Here is a 14,098-nt window from a genome sequence, read left to right on the forward strand (position 1 = left end):
GTTGCATTTGTTAGTAACGAAAGCTTAACATTCCTTGTTTTAGATTTTAGAATGACCGAGATCAAAGAAAATATTTATTCATTTGACAGGTCGGTGGCTGAGTTGAAATCGCGTTTGGTTCCCACCCAGGCGTATTTAGTACAATTCCTCACAACTGGTGGCTAAGTCCTCCATCACAACACAAGTAACATTTTCCGCTTACTGTTGTCGTAGTAAGAGATTTTAAAATATTGTCAATTGACGGCCTCCGTGGTCGAGGGGTAAGGCTCTCGACTAGTCAGAGTCAGTCAGAGGTCACGGGTTCAAATCCGGCGTGCGCAAGTAAATTTTATTGATTTGTGTTTTAAACACAATTAAAAATAATATATAGTATATTTGCGCACGTTCCAGAGTGGAAGATATTCTCAGTATCGCCCTGGTGTAAGACCACCATTCAGAATTGAAACCTTGCTTGAAATGGCTTTGGCCGTGTTTGGTGACTGGATCTGAATAGCCAGGTACTTCTCCAGCATCCTCTTCCCCATCTCCTTCCCCTCCCCATTACCTTCAGCCTCACAACATATCCCAAATGGGAATGGCATAATCTCAATGGATACAAACGGTTGGGAGCAGTTTGGACTCACAAAAAGAAAAACAAAAAGATAATACTAATAAATCTAAACGACACATGACATAGAACAAGACACAGAAAAAAGGCAACAGACGGAATTGGGAAACGAACCCAGGATCTCTGTCCTATCGGGATCTTTGTCTTATTTTTCGTCATTTTTGACAATCATGTCAAGCTTAGAATTACCATCATTGTCCTCAACTAATTCCCATGTTTTTTAGCTGCTATTTTTGTATGATTACATGGGCAATAATATATTTTAAATGTATTTGTAATTATTTATAAATTGGCTACCTAACGTCATCATTGTAAATTATAACTTGGCACCGTTATTAAAGCTATTTGCATAACAATTAAGTATAATACCAGGAGACAATGAATATTACAAGGTGTGTCTTCTTTGACCTTAGTTTATTCAGTGTTGAGATTATACTTCACATCCTTCCTTCCATTGATATCATTGTCTGAGGATCTGTAACTCCAATATTTTTTCCTCTTATTAACTATTCCCTCTCTGCTGTGCGTTTTCTAGGCCCTCTAGTTTTTCTGGTCTCCAGATAAACACGGTACACTCAACAAGTCGTTATCTAGCTTTGTGGCTACATAACGACATAGTTTAACGGCTTTATGTAGTACCGTGGCATGGGTATTATTGTGCCCCTTTCTGTTGTCCCAGTGGTGTTTCTCCTACCATATTTTTAGCATATTTTTCAATGGTGCTTCCACTGTATTAGAAGTACTATGTTTCTATGTTTAAGGGGAAGCTTAATGCTAAATCACTATTTTGATTAATCTTTATAACGAATTGGTGTACACTATGAATACCAAAAATATGCTTTAGATAAATTGAAGGTTGTACTATCGCTTCTCTTGAGTAGAATACAAATAAAAAAATAAATTACCCAATGAAAAATATAAATGTAAAGTACTAAAAAAAACCTTTTTTTTCAATAGAAATGTATGAACGCGTAAAGGAAACAACTTAAAAAAATACAGTATTATAGCTAAGATTATCTGTGACAGTTTCACTTTTTTGCTTTTTTATAAAATTATTTACGAAATAAATAAAAACCAGTATGTGCTTGAAATCGAATGTTTCCAGACTCCGTTTGTCAAGCGATTTTAATGCACATTACCTACAATATAAGGTATACAAAGAATATACACATTTTTGGCTTGTAGCTTCCTCTTAATTTGTCGTAGACAGATATTTATAGTCGAAATCACTATTCACAATTACAATAACTGTAGAAATGTAGGTATCGTGATATGGGGCTCTTTTTTAAATCGCGGGGCGACTTTGGTGTTTTCGCCCTTACTTTTACGCACACATTCAACATAGCTCATTTAAAGCGGCCGCTACACTACTCGCTTCGACGCTTCGACGAAGTCCTCGACGAAGTTAGCCGAAGTTCGAAGTGCGTGCCCACACACTCGTGCAACTTCGCGAGTAACTCAGTCCAACCAGTCAGTGATTGGTTTATTTATGCCGTGACGCTTCGAGTCCTTTGACTCGGGCGCATTTACCGACAACAATCGGAAGTCGGGCGAAGCGAAGCGAAGTTGCCCGAAGCGAAGCGAAGTTCGTGCCCACACTATCGTATTCGGTCAACTTCGATCAACTTCGCGAGTAGTGTAGCTGGGCTACAACACATTCATCATAACTCATATCTGAATAAGTCTCACTAACACTCAGAAATTACTCACTTCAAAATAGAACGTGAATGCAAAGGCGGTTCGAAAATAAGTGTCAAAGATGTAAATTATAAGTGTAGTTGGTTTCTAGTTATATTCAAACTTATTGATGGTTGAGCTGTTTTTTTAGATATGACAAAGAAAAATGCTATAAATTCGTCAACGATTATATTAGTTTCGTGCCACTTATACATATTGTAAAGTAGATATATCAGTTATCAGTGTCTATCGATGTACATAACTAACTACTTGTACTTGTTCAAATTAGCATTATTTATAGATTTTTTTGAGATTGTCGTATCGTTGTGATAAGCTTATAAAAATGGTATAACAGAGTAACTCTATTCGGAAAGGTGACTTTGATAATAAATACAATTTTTTTTACATACATTTCAATAGTTTAAACATGTGCAGTAAATTTGTAATACAATTTTCGGACACAAATGATTTCATAAAAACGTTTTACAGTTTCAAAGTTCAATTATTTTTTTTCTATCATGTGGAAATACGTAATTTTTTAACGTTAGAAATAAAAATAATAATTCTTTCCAGTTTGCCTCAATAATGGATGCCATTAATAAAATCCCAAAAATAGTCAAAATGAATAATTCATATTTCACGTCGCTATCGTAACAATCGGTTTAACTTTGAAAATTATTTCAAAAATTTTTATTATACGAACGAGATGAAAAAGAAATTAGTTTTCTTCAAAAATTCCTAAAACAAAGCGAATGTGTTTTCAAAATATCTATATATCTCAATTTTTCTACGATTGGAGTAAAAAATTAAGTAAAAAGTGTTAATTACTTTCTAAAACAGTATTTTTTTTACGGAAAATGAAAAAATAAGGTATATATAACGCATATTAAATACACAGAAAACATTGCAAACTGAACTAAAGTGATGCGAAAGTACTGAAGTATAACATTAGAATTCTTAAAACCCGCAACTAAAAATACGAATTTATGTTCAAAAGAATGATCTCATAGGGAAGTAGAAATGTATACAGATCGATAAATATTGGCCTAAAAAATTACTTTAAACACTCTTAAACAAATTTCTATTCTCGTGTTGATTGATACACTGTTTATACATCGTTATCGATGTATCAATATATGAACTTCTTGTTATTTTTAATTAATTGGGAAAATTTTCTGTTTATTATTATTTTTGTATGTTTTATTTAGTATTTAGTAATAGAGATTAATTTGGGTTCTAATTTTGCTTTCTATCATATTAAGATTAAGTTATTTAAATATTATCTCGGTTTATCTATCTAAACTAGTCACGGAGAATCGTAACTAGTAGTTCTGTAAACAGTAAACCTATCGTACAAAAAATAATGTTTCTAATTTTCTCTTATTTAATAAATTAAAACTAATATTCCCTCTGAAATCACAAGATTTGGAAGCAGGTACTTAAACTTAATCGATATAATATGTATTTTTAAAATTTTAAATAAGGAATTATACAATTTGTCCAAAGAAACGATACTATGTCAGTGAAAATTCTTTAATCAAATTTTCTTCAGGCAGGTAGGTACCATAATATTGAAAAGCTCAGTCAAACTTAACCACCTAGTCAAAGTTAGCCATCTAGTCAAAGTAAGGTTTGATTGAATAATAAAGTCAATGCAGCAGATTTTAGAAAACGTAAAGGGTACAAATAAATTTACAGACAGACGAAATGCCTAACGGTCCAGTTAAAACGGGACTAGGTCATCAAACGGGACTCAGCTATAAAGCAAAAAAATGTTTGAATGAAGCTGCAAAATCTCTCTGACGTCATGAATATTAGGTACCTATAGAGTAGAGTTACAGCTTTTCTGTTTAGAATGTGTAGGTCTACCTAACTTTTTCCGCTTGCAAGGTCATTTTCATTATGAGACGGGGTTATGATTAATTCAAATGTCAAAAAGAGTCATTAAGGGCGGGTTGTTTCACAAAATTTGGAAAATTCATCAAGTTAATTTTCAATTTCCCAGAAAGTTCTATCCAAGTTATGTTATTATTTCAATTCTGTGAAGCAACTGGCCCATAACGATATAATAACAGAATTCGAATAGGACTTTCACAGAACTTACGAGAACAACTTAAGAATTAACGTTAAAATTTGATGAATTATTCAAATTCTGTGAAATAAAACCATTTGAATATCGATTTTGTTTTCGTGATTGAATGAATTATGCTGAAACTCGGCAGAAAGATTTGTTGTCGATGACAATGCATTCTATGAACTTATGGTAGCAATCACGCATAAACACTCGCATATATACGCATTTTTCTGAAATTAGATGACATTATTTAATAAATAAAAAATAGAGCAGTTAATTTACGAAATAAATGTCGGCACTACCAAATTAGAATTTGGCTTAAGTGTTAGCGTTGTTGTCTCCAGTCCCTGAGAGGAATGTTAAATCTTCAGTCAATCCAATTTTTATTTTATTTTTTTAAGTTTTAAAAGATATGTTTAAATCTCGCAGCAGCAAATGGCCAAACTCTGGGAAGGAAGGTTCAATTCTTAATCAAACAAAAAAAAAAATATATATATATAAAAAATTTCTTTTTTTAGGAATGATTTTTTTATTGTTCAATGTGAAAAAATAGTATTGATATCTCGATCGAAGAGTGTTGGATGATGCATTAATTTGGTAAGTTATGGCTTCAGTATTTATTAGTTTATGCTCTATAGACCATAACTAGTTTGTTTATTATCTGTGTCTAATCTCCTCAAATGTGTTCATGTTCAAATGATCATTACAAAGTTTACGACACAGGAACTATACAAAATCGCGTTCAACTCGAAGGTTTACTATTCGAGAAGGTTAGATCACCTCTTCCCACTCATCGACCTATTCCTCTGTTTCTCAAATATTCAATAAGTTGACCTTCGAATAGGTACGTAAACGATCTGAACGAATGACTAATAAATATTAATACATATTATAAGATTAACGGCGTCATATGCTAACATCTTTGAGGAACACATCTCACGATGATGATCTTCTGGTGACAGAATCTATGACGTAGATTAAAGCTACTGTTTCAATCTGCAATATTATTTCGATTGAGACCTTTGAAATATCCATTTGTGTTTTTCAATTTATTGTTCAACGATATTTAGAAAAAAAGTGGAATTTCAGGTATAATTTTCGATATAAAACTATTATACTAAATCATAGCAGTAAGAAATTCCTAACAATGTATATTTGTGTAATCTCTTTAGAAACATATTCTTTTCGTATTATTTTTCTACTATTGTTCTTTGCCAGTGTTAAATATTTGCCAGAATAGAAGTGAGCTAATTGATTTAATTATGTATTAATATCTTCTATGTGAGGGCTTTTGTTGTTATGGGAACACTTTCTTTGGAAGATTATCACTATATGTACTAGCATAACGAAAGAGAAAGTACAATGGAAGAATCATAGAACACAACACAATGGAATAATCATGGAAATCATCTTTGGTTTTTCCGGTTATTTTAACAAGTTCTGTCGCAGTAAAATATAAATATTTATAAACGTTTTTTTTCTTTTTTTTTCTCTAGTGTCCCAACAATGAATAAAAATCAAAAATAAACAATTAAAAAAATACTGGGTCAGTATGTAGTTATAAGACATGTTAAAAATTATTACTATCGTATTCCATAGGAACTAAGCACATAACCTTACCAATTTCGTAAAACGTAAGACTAAAATCTGGGTTTTCTTGAATTGTATATAAAATACATAATATGTGAAAAAATGGGTTGTAACATCAGAACCAAAAAATTATATTATTTATCAATTTTGTAAGTTACGTTTTAATTCACTATTATACATACAAATGACGAATAGAGTAAAAAAAGTGATCAGATCTTCATAACATTCAGGTCCTAATCGGGGATATCTCAAGGCTCCTTATGGGGCCTCTATTGTTCTTTTTCTAAACAAATTAAATCAAATATGTTAAAAATCATCCCGTTTTCCTATTTTATGCATATAATTATATAAAATGTTAGCTCTACAGATGATTGCAACGAGTTACAAGAAGGCGTAAACAAAATTAATAATTACTGCGAACACAATCTGTTACAATATCTTAGTATATAATATGTGACGGTATAATGATCTTATTATATAAATGACTCATAAATATTATATCAAAATAAATAAACTAAAAAATCTACAAGTATGTAACTACGAGTGTAAAAGTAAAAATTTTGAAACGGTTAATGTTCCCCCCGTAATATTTTGAAATTCTAATTTTACAAAACGTGAAAGATTTCATGAATGCATGTGAGTGGAAAATGAGATGAAATTTTACAACAGTTGAAGTTAGTTACGAAGTATTTAAGTAAATATTGCTTAGCTATTATAAATTCGAATAAACAGACCATAAGCCATGATAATTGTTTACATTATAACGTATTTGATATGTTCTAAACCCGGAGAACAGTCAAATAAACATCCGTGGGAATTGAAAATTACGAGAGCTAGAAAATGGAATGATGAATATTGATGATTTTCATAGAAATCAATCATATTGCGTCAATTTTGTTCTACTTCAAAAGATTTATTTGTAAATAATAATACAAACTATGTTCACATTTATGTAACGTTTTTTTTTAGTTTATTGCTAAAAATATAATTTGTTTGAATAATACGTAATTCAATACAGCTAATAAATAACAGGTTTACGCATTAAAAATAACACACACCAAAAATATAGGTACAGACGAGAGAGTTAAAATATAAAAAATCTTCATCTATATGAACATATTTATTAAACCATAATATTTTTCAGTGGAGTTATTGTTTGTTTTAAAAAATTCAGTCCAGCGATAAAGTACCTACCCGTTAAAATATTAAATTTGATATTTCAACAAAAAAATTTGAATTAACCTTTTCCAAATAGGATTTATTTTCGTGATTTTTCATGCTTGTAATTAAAAAAATTTCTAAACACACACATTAGTTAGAATTTTGAACATATATCTTTTAGAGTTTTTAGTATGGGTATTGAGACGTAGATATTTATACTTTTGGTGTCCTTGACGAAGACTTTTACAGCTCTAATATATTTTATTTTTTTTCAAAAGCATACACATTGTGACTTGAAATTTTAAATAAATGAAATGAAAATACTTGGTTTTAGGTCACTTTATTAATAAATTTTAAAAACTATCAATAAAGTGACCTAAAACCAAGTATTTTAATTTCATTTATTTAAATAAATAAAGATTATAGGGTCTTAAAGGGCAAATATTTAAAAAAAATGCTTGTTAAATATGTTATTTTGTCATAATTACACAATTCTGTTATCTTGGAATCTATATTGGAATCGCATTGATTTCGTCTATGATCATTGCATTGATTTCGTTTATGATTATTGCATTGATTTCGTCTGTAATTACTGCATTGCATTGATTTCGTCTACAATTACTGCATTGATTTGGTCTGTGATTATTGCATTGATTTCATCTGTGATAATTGCTTAGATTTTGTCTGTAATTATCACATTAATTTCGTCTGCGATTATTGCATTGATTTCATCGGTGATTATTGCATTGATTTCATCTGTGTTTATTGAATTGATTTCGTCTGTGATTATTCGTTTTAAAACATTCAAGTTAGGTAGTAATGGGTTGAATACTTTACTTTTTAAGTAGCCACATAGAAAAAAGGCAGCAGGCGTTAAATCTGGACTCTTCGGTGACCAATTGATGTCTCATCAGCGACTAATTGCCATTTCAGGGAATAAATCGCGAAAAACAGCTATCGAGTCATTGGAAGTGTCTCCTTCTTGTTGGAAAAATGTGTTGCGTTTGTAGCAATTCTAATTTTGGATTTTTGATTTTTACAGTCAATATTTTAAATATTCAAAAGAAAATGTTTGAGCTGACCATAAAAATTCAGACAAAAAAACGAGCAACTGCTCGTTGTTTTTAGCAGCTTTAAAATGAGTAATTCAAAACTCCATAGTTCATGATGTACACGACTTCACAAGGTGAAAATAGTTGTGTTGTGTTGAACTAATACTTTCGGGCAGCAACCAGCTGTGATAATTTCAGGACGTCTGATCTTTGGCTGTAGTTTTAAATGAAAATTTCAAAGCATCATAGCTCTTGATTGAAACGATGATCTGTGCCTAACTTTACGACCTGGCTTGATCTTTGCCAGTTGTTTAAGTGAATTAATAATCCAATTATTATTATTAGGTAACATCTCAAATCATGACGGAAATGGTGTTTCGGGCATTGATCTAGAAATTCCAGACAGATAAAAAACTGCACAAATTTCATGACGTCTGAAAAATAATCTCACTAGTCGGAAAATTTTCTGATTTACAAGACATGAGGTAGGTATTCGATGAAAAATATTGAATGGAATGTTCATTATATATTGTAACCATCTGTGAGAATAATATAATAATTTGTATTTATAAATATATATGCGTTATAAATATGGATATAAATACGTATGATAAAATATGTTTTAATTAATTTATTATTTTTATATTTTTAGAAAAACCACGGAATGTATGTTAGTAAATCTAGTTAAATAGTAAATAACGCTTTCTTGAAAATGGAAAAAGCGCAGATCCTTGGAAAATCACAAAATCCGACCTTACTCGTCATAAATTACGCATTTCAAATATAGAATCAAAATAATTTTCTGACAAAAAACATATTATACTGTAGGTAGGTACTTTATCACTTGTCTGAATTCTTGACACGTAAGTTCCAATTTTGAAAACGACTATCATAATATTATATAATAGGTAGGTACTTCATCGCTTGTCCGAATTCTCGACATATCAGTTCGAATTTTCAAAATGACTCTCTGGTTGAGTGTCAATTGCTCCGCATCCCCAATTGGCGTATTTTGTCAGGCTGAAGGTAATGGGGTATGGAAAGAGATGGAGAAGAGAAAGGTGGGGAAGTACCTGGCTATTCAGATCTGGTAACAAAAACGGCTAAAGCCATTTCAAGCAACGTTTTCATTCTGAGAGTCAATGACTTCAAAAGACTCGATACTAACTTGGGGTTTCCTCGGAAATGTTTATTTCGAAATACATAATAATATTGTCTCATGGATTTCATTCCATTGTTCGTTATGAAGTTAGAAGCCCTCGGGCGAGAAATCGTCTGTAAATACTTATCACATGGACAGAATGTGCTTTGAGTTATGTCTACTTGTCGTTAGATCGTGCTAAGACATTCTCAGGAACAAAAGATTACACATGTCAATTTAATACTATTGTTTTTTTATGTGAATACCTCTCCCAACGTTCCGGAGGCGGGGGAACTACGGTATTCCCAATTGGGCATTTTCGGAATGTTGTGAGGTTGAGTGTAATGGGAGGAGAAGAGGAGTTGATAATGGTGAATCCGACTATTCAGATCTGGTCACCAAAGCCATTTCAAGCAACGTTTAGATTCTGATTGGTAGTCTTTGACCAGAGTGATATTCTGGCTGCTACTTACGGTAAAAAAAAACAGTACTCCGGTGAATACCAGTATGAAGGAGCCTGAAGCAGAACGAACCAGGTTCAGACCCCAAAAAGATACAAAGATCAAGAGTACAGTGAAATTCTTTTGCCACAAATTAATATTTTCAACAACATAAAGAAATAATCGTAATAAATAATCATAATCGTAGCATTTCCCTCAAATCTGCTTTAGAGAACACGTTAAACGCAAAACTGGGTTTACTTAGAAATTTTAACTTATATTACTTCTTGCTTATTTTAACTGAAACGTATTACGGTATCCCATGTATTAATTTCGTTGTACAATGAAATTGACACTTTATATTGCGTAACAATATCCTTTGTATTTATAATTTTCCTTCAAAGCAAGCGCTATACAACTGTACTTTATCTGATATAAATAATAATTTACCCTGACAAGAACTAAATCTATCACTTACAAATACGTAGTTTATGTCACTTTAAAGAGTAAAAAAAAAGATTTATTATTTTTTTGTTGTTAGTAATTCAACGTAATTGAACATAATTTTAAAATTGAAAAATAAATAGTAAATTGTAGAAATAGTGTTAAATATTACAACATGATCTAAACTGTAAACATTTATTATCGATACAATAGTAAAATCAAAATAAATAAAATATCAATCGATTGATGTTTCCAGATTATTAATACATTATTGAAATCTTGTACTTACCAAATTGAACAGTTATAAAAGTAATGTATTCTTTCAACACAGGCGACAAGAAAGCTCAACCACAAAAACAACAAATTACCACCTGCAGATAAACAAAAAGAGGCGTAGACCGGTATGTATGTGGGAATGCAAACAATCTAGGTCGCCAGAAAACTACTAAACAATAACAAAAACAAACAAATAACAAAAAAAAAACAATTACAAAACAAAATAAATTACTATCTCTGCGGCCATCTTGTTTGTTAAATTGTAAGTAAACTTTTTCAATTTACCTTTTTTAAATTTTAAAATTCGAACACTCGGAATTGGCGCCTTAAATTGTGCGCGCAACTGAACGCGGGGAATGTCGGAGAGTTACTGATGGTTGCTGAATGCGGAATCTATGGCCTGAGTTACTGACTCGGCGGCCCTGTGTTTTCCGAGTAGCGATGTGCATAATCGAGATATAAATTAAAAAATAATAATCGTCTTACATTAAGTCGAATTCAGTGAAATTAATCGCTGAAGAGAATTTTTTCGACAATTTCCGTTAAAAAAAGTAGTCATTTTTAGTATCATTAGAATTATAGATTGCTATTTCGAGACAACCGAAAAAAGTCCTTTTAGAATTTATCATATTTTTTTCGTCTATAAAAACAATTAAGAAATAAATCGTCATTGGTTTTTAAGCCAATCAATCGCCATCGTTGTGTTTTGTATCAATTTTATAACTCGTTGGATTTTTAAGCGTGCAAAAATGATCGTTGCCCATTTACCCATATCGGTGAGTCATCATTAAAACACATTTGATTAGAAAAAAAGTATATGAATTTTTTTTTCGATTATTGAGCTATGTCGAGAATGCCCATCACTAGTTGTTATGTTTTCCTAGCCGCGCTGGTTGCCGGCGGGAACTGGAAGGCAGCTGTAAGGTAAAATGGCCGTTGGTTTGGGAAAAAGCGCCTAAAGTAACATCACAACATGGTACAGGGCCTTACTGGAAGATGTGACAAAAGATACATCAAATAAAACTATTAAAAAATTATGAACTGCAAACTGAAAATTCGTTTGAATACCATTGGATTCTAGTTGGCATTTAGCAATAAGTTTTTAAAATTTTGAAACTATTCTGGAAAAGTTTTCATTTCGACATACATAAATGATAATTGGTGATAAAAATATCAAATAATATGTTTGTTAATGATTGTACGATGTAAATGTATGATTATTCAAAATCCACAATTCTATGGACACATATATTATATAAATCACATATATTATATAAATCACATATATTATATGAATCACATATATTGAATAAATCACAAATATTAAACAAATCACATATATTACATAAATCACATATATTATATTGAACACATTATATTAATCACATACATTATATAAATCAGATATATTATATAAATTACACATATTATAAAAAAATACATATATTCTATAAATCACACACATATATATGTAAATAACATATATATTATAAATCACCATATATTATATAAATCACATATATTATACAAATCACATATATTATAAAAATCACATATATATTAGAAATATTATATAAATCACAGGTGTCAGCGCTTTATTAGCAACAAACACATACCTGGATGGATGACGAAGCTCGTGCTGGCACTGTTGGTGGACTCTCTCGCTGCAGCAGCTGGTCCAGTTTCTTCACCACCTAGGATTCTTGCTGCAGAGTCTCCATCTTCTATCTTCATGTCTCCCGTTTCTGTTATTCATTTTACTTCACTTAACTTCACTTTATTTTGGTAATATTTATATTTTTTGTAATACTTGCATCAACTGTAAAGCGCCTCTGAGGTGATAACTCACAAAAACGGCGCTATAAAAATTGTCTAATATTATTTTTATAAATCACATATATAAATAACATATATTATATAAATGGATACTAACATCAAAATATTTCTTTGACCTAGGATATTAACATATTATTGTAACTTTTGAACAGAATTTATTCTCAGCATAACTTTAATTTATTTTAGTTCTAAGTTTTTCAAATCGACCTGGATATTTATATTATAATAACTGAAGTACCCAGCCTTGCCCGGGCTTAATTCTACTTTAAAGGGTGGAGAAAGGTGATGTGGGTGATTAGACTCAATTAGCTAATGTAGAGAGTGACCTTCCTCTGAAGGTCAAGTGTGAAAATGTCATCAATCTCGGAATAAAACTGTAGATGTGTATAAAAAATAAATCCTCCGACTCTTTTCTCTTTTATAAATAATATTTGTCTTAACTCTAACATTGACATTTTTTCGGATTCACTGCCCAAATTCAAACGTGGCATCATGTCAATAATTTAAACTCATCAATGCGCATACATATAGACACACACAAACACACACACACACACACACACACACACACACATACACACCCTCACACCCTCACACACACACACACAAACACTCACACACACACCTATAAACTACACAAGTCACCTGGTAATTAAGGAATAAACATACCACTTAGCAGACGTTACAAGGAAACATATCATAGGTACCCATCGTGAAGTATCTTATTCCTGTATATTCTTTCATCTCTGTAAATCATGTACTGTCTTTTTTCTATAATATAAAATATATATATATATTTATACATATTAATAATATGGATAAATACGTAACTATACCTACAATTATCACGAGCTGCCGTTTTAATATATAGGTATATATTTTTAGAATATTAATACAGATTCATATCATGTTTACGTTAATATTGTGTTCACATCAGTGACATTATAAAAGTATAAATTTAAATAGGCAATTTTTTAAATAAAAATAAAATATTTTTTATAATACTAAAAAATTATCAAAAATAACTAATTTAAGAAAGGAAATGATATTATTTTTCGATATTTCGAAAGTTGTCAGTTTGTTTTGTGCTGCTTGGCTCATCTTTGAGTCAATCCATGCGTACAATGGCACAATGAAAGCTAATGTCAATTATCTATTTATATGACTAAACATATGCATACAGCATGTTCTTAGTAAATAGTGCAATTAATTCCTGGTCACCCGTCCGAGCGGCAGGTACGAAAAAGTCTACAAAGGCTAGAAAGATCTGTCAGTAAATGCGCCGCTCTCTGATGACATCAATCCACGGGTTTTTTTTTCGTCGGGTTTATACTTGGGCAAATTTACAGTCACAGTCACAAGAAAATTGTACCACTACTCTGATGTAACATGAAGCTTTAATTGGAGATTCTTTATTCTATACGTGTAGCTATGTCTTCCAGGTAGGTAACGTAAAATGGGCATACTTTGTCAATTTTAAAACCATATAAATAACTGTTGTTATGTCATATTCATTGCGCATATTTAAACTACCGAAATATATTTAAAAAAAGTTAATGTGTTTAGGGAGAAGAATAAGGAACAGAGTCACCATTCGGATTGGGGCGACTTCGATATACCATTTTTAAAAGCTTGACAATGATACGACAATTCCCCAAAAAATTATAAGGAAAGAAAATGTGCGAGTTCAAAATATTTTTGTAGTTATATATTATATCGATGGATACTGATAAACCTACTTTACAATATAAATAACATGAAACTATTATAATCGTGGAGGAATTTATACAAGTAAAATGT

The 14,098-nt window shown here is 31.1% G+C and overlaps 1 protein-coding gene across 2 annotated transcripts in view; it reads right to left on the bottom strand.

Moving 5' to 3' along the window:
* Positions 1–10,822, bottom strand: part of Mipp1 (Multiple inositol polyphosphate phosphatase 1) — a 51,038-nt gene extending 40,216 nt beyond the window's left edge. The window contains exons 1-2 of one of the 2 annotated variants that reach the window (XM_089637677.1): positions 10,748–10,762; positions 10,476–10,628 (exon numbers count right to left, since the gene is read on the bottom strand). The gene's annotated coding sequence lies outside the window, so the exon portion shown is untranslated. Of the gene's footprint in view, positions 1–10,475; positions 10,629–10,747 lie in introns of both variants that reach the window. The other variant, XM_089637675.1, reaches the window with a different exon arrangement.
* Between the last annotated feature and the right edge of the window lie 3,276 nt (positions 10,823–14,098).

Source organism: Hesperophylax consimilis, chromosome 12 (genome assembly GCF_061612785.1).
Source record: "Hesperophylax consimilis isolate HC1 chromosome 12, BYU_Hcon_1.0, whole genome shotgun sequence".
Taxonomy (NCBI): domain Eukaryota; kingdom Metazoa; phylum Arthropoda; class Insecta; order Trichoptera; family Limnephilidae; genus Hesperophylax; species Hesperophylax consimilis.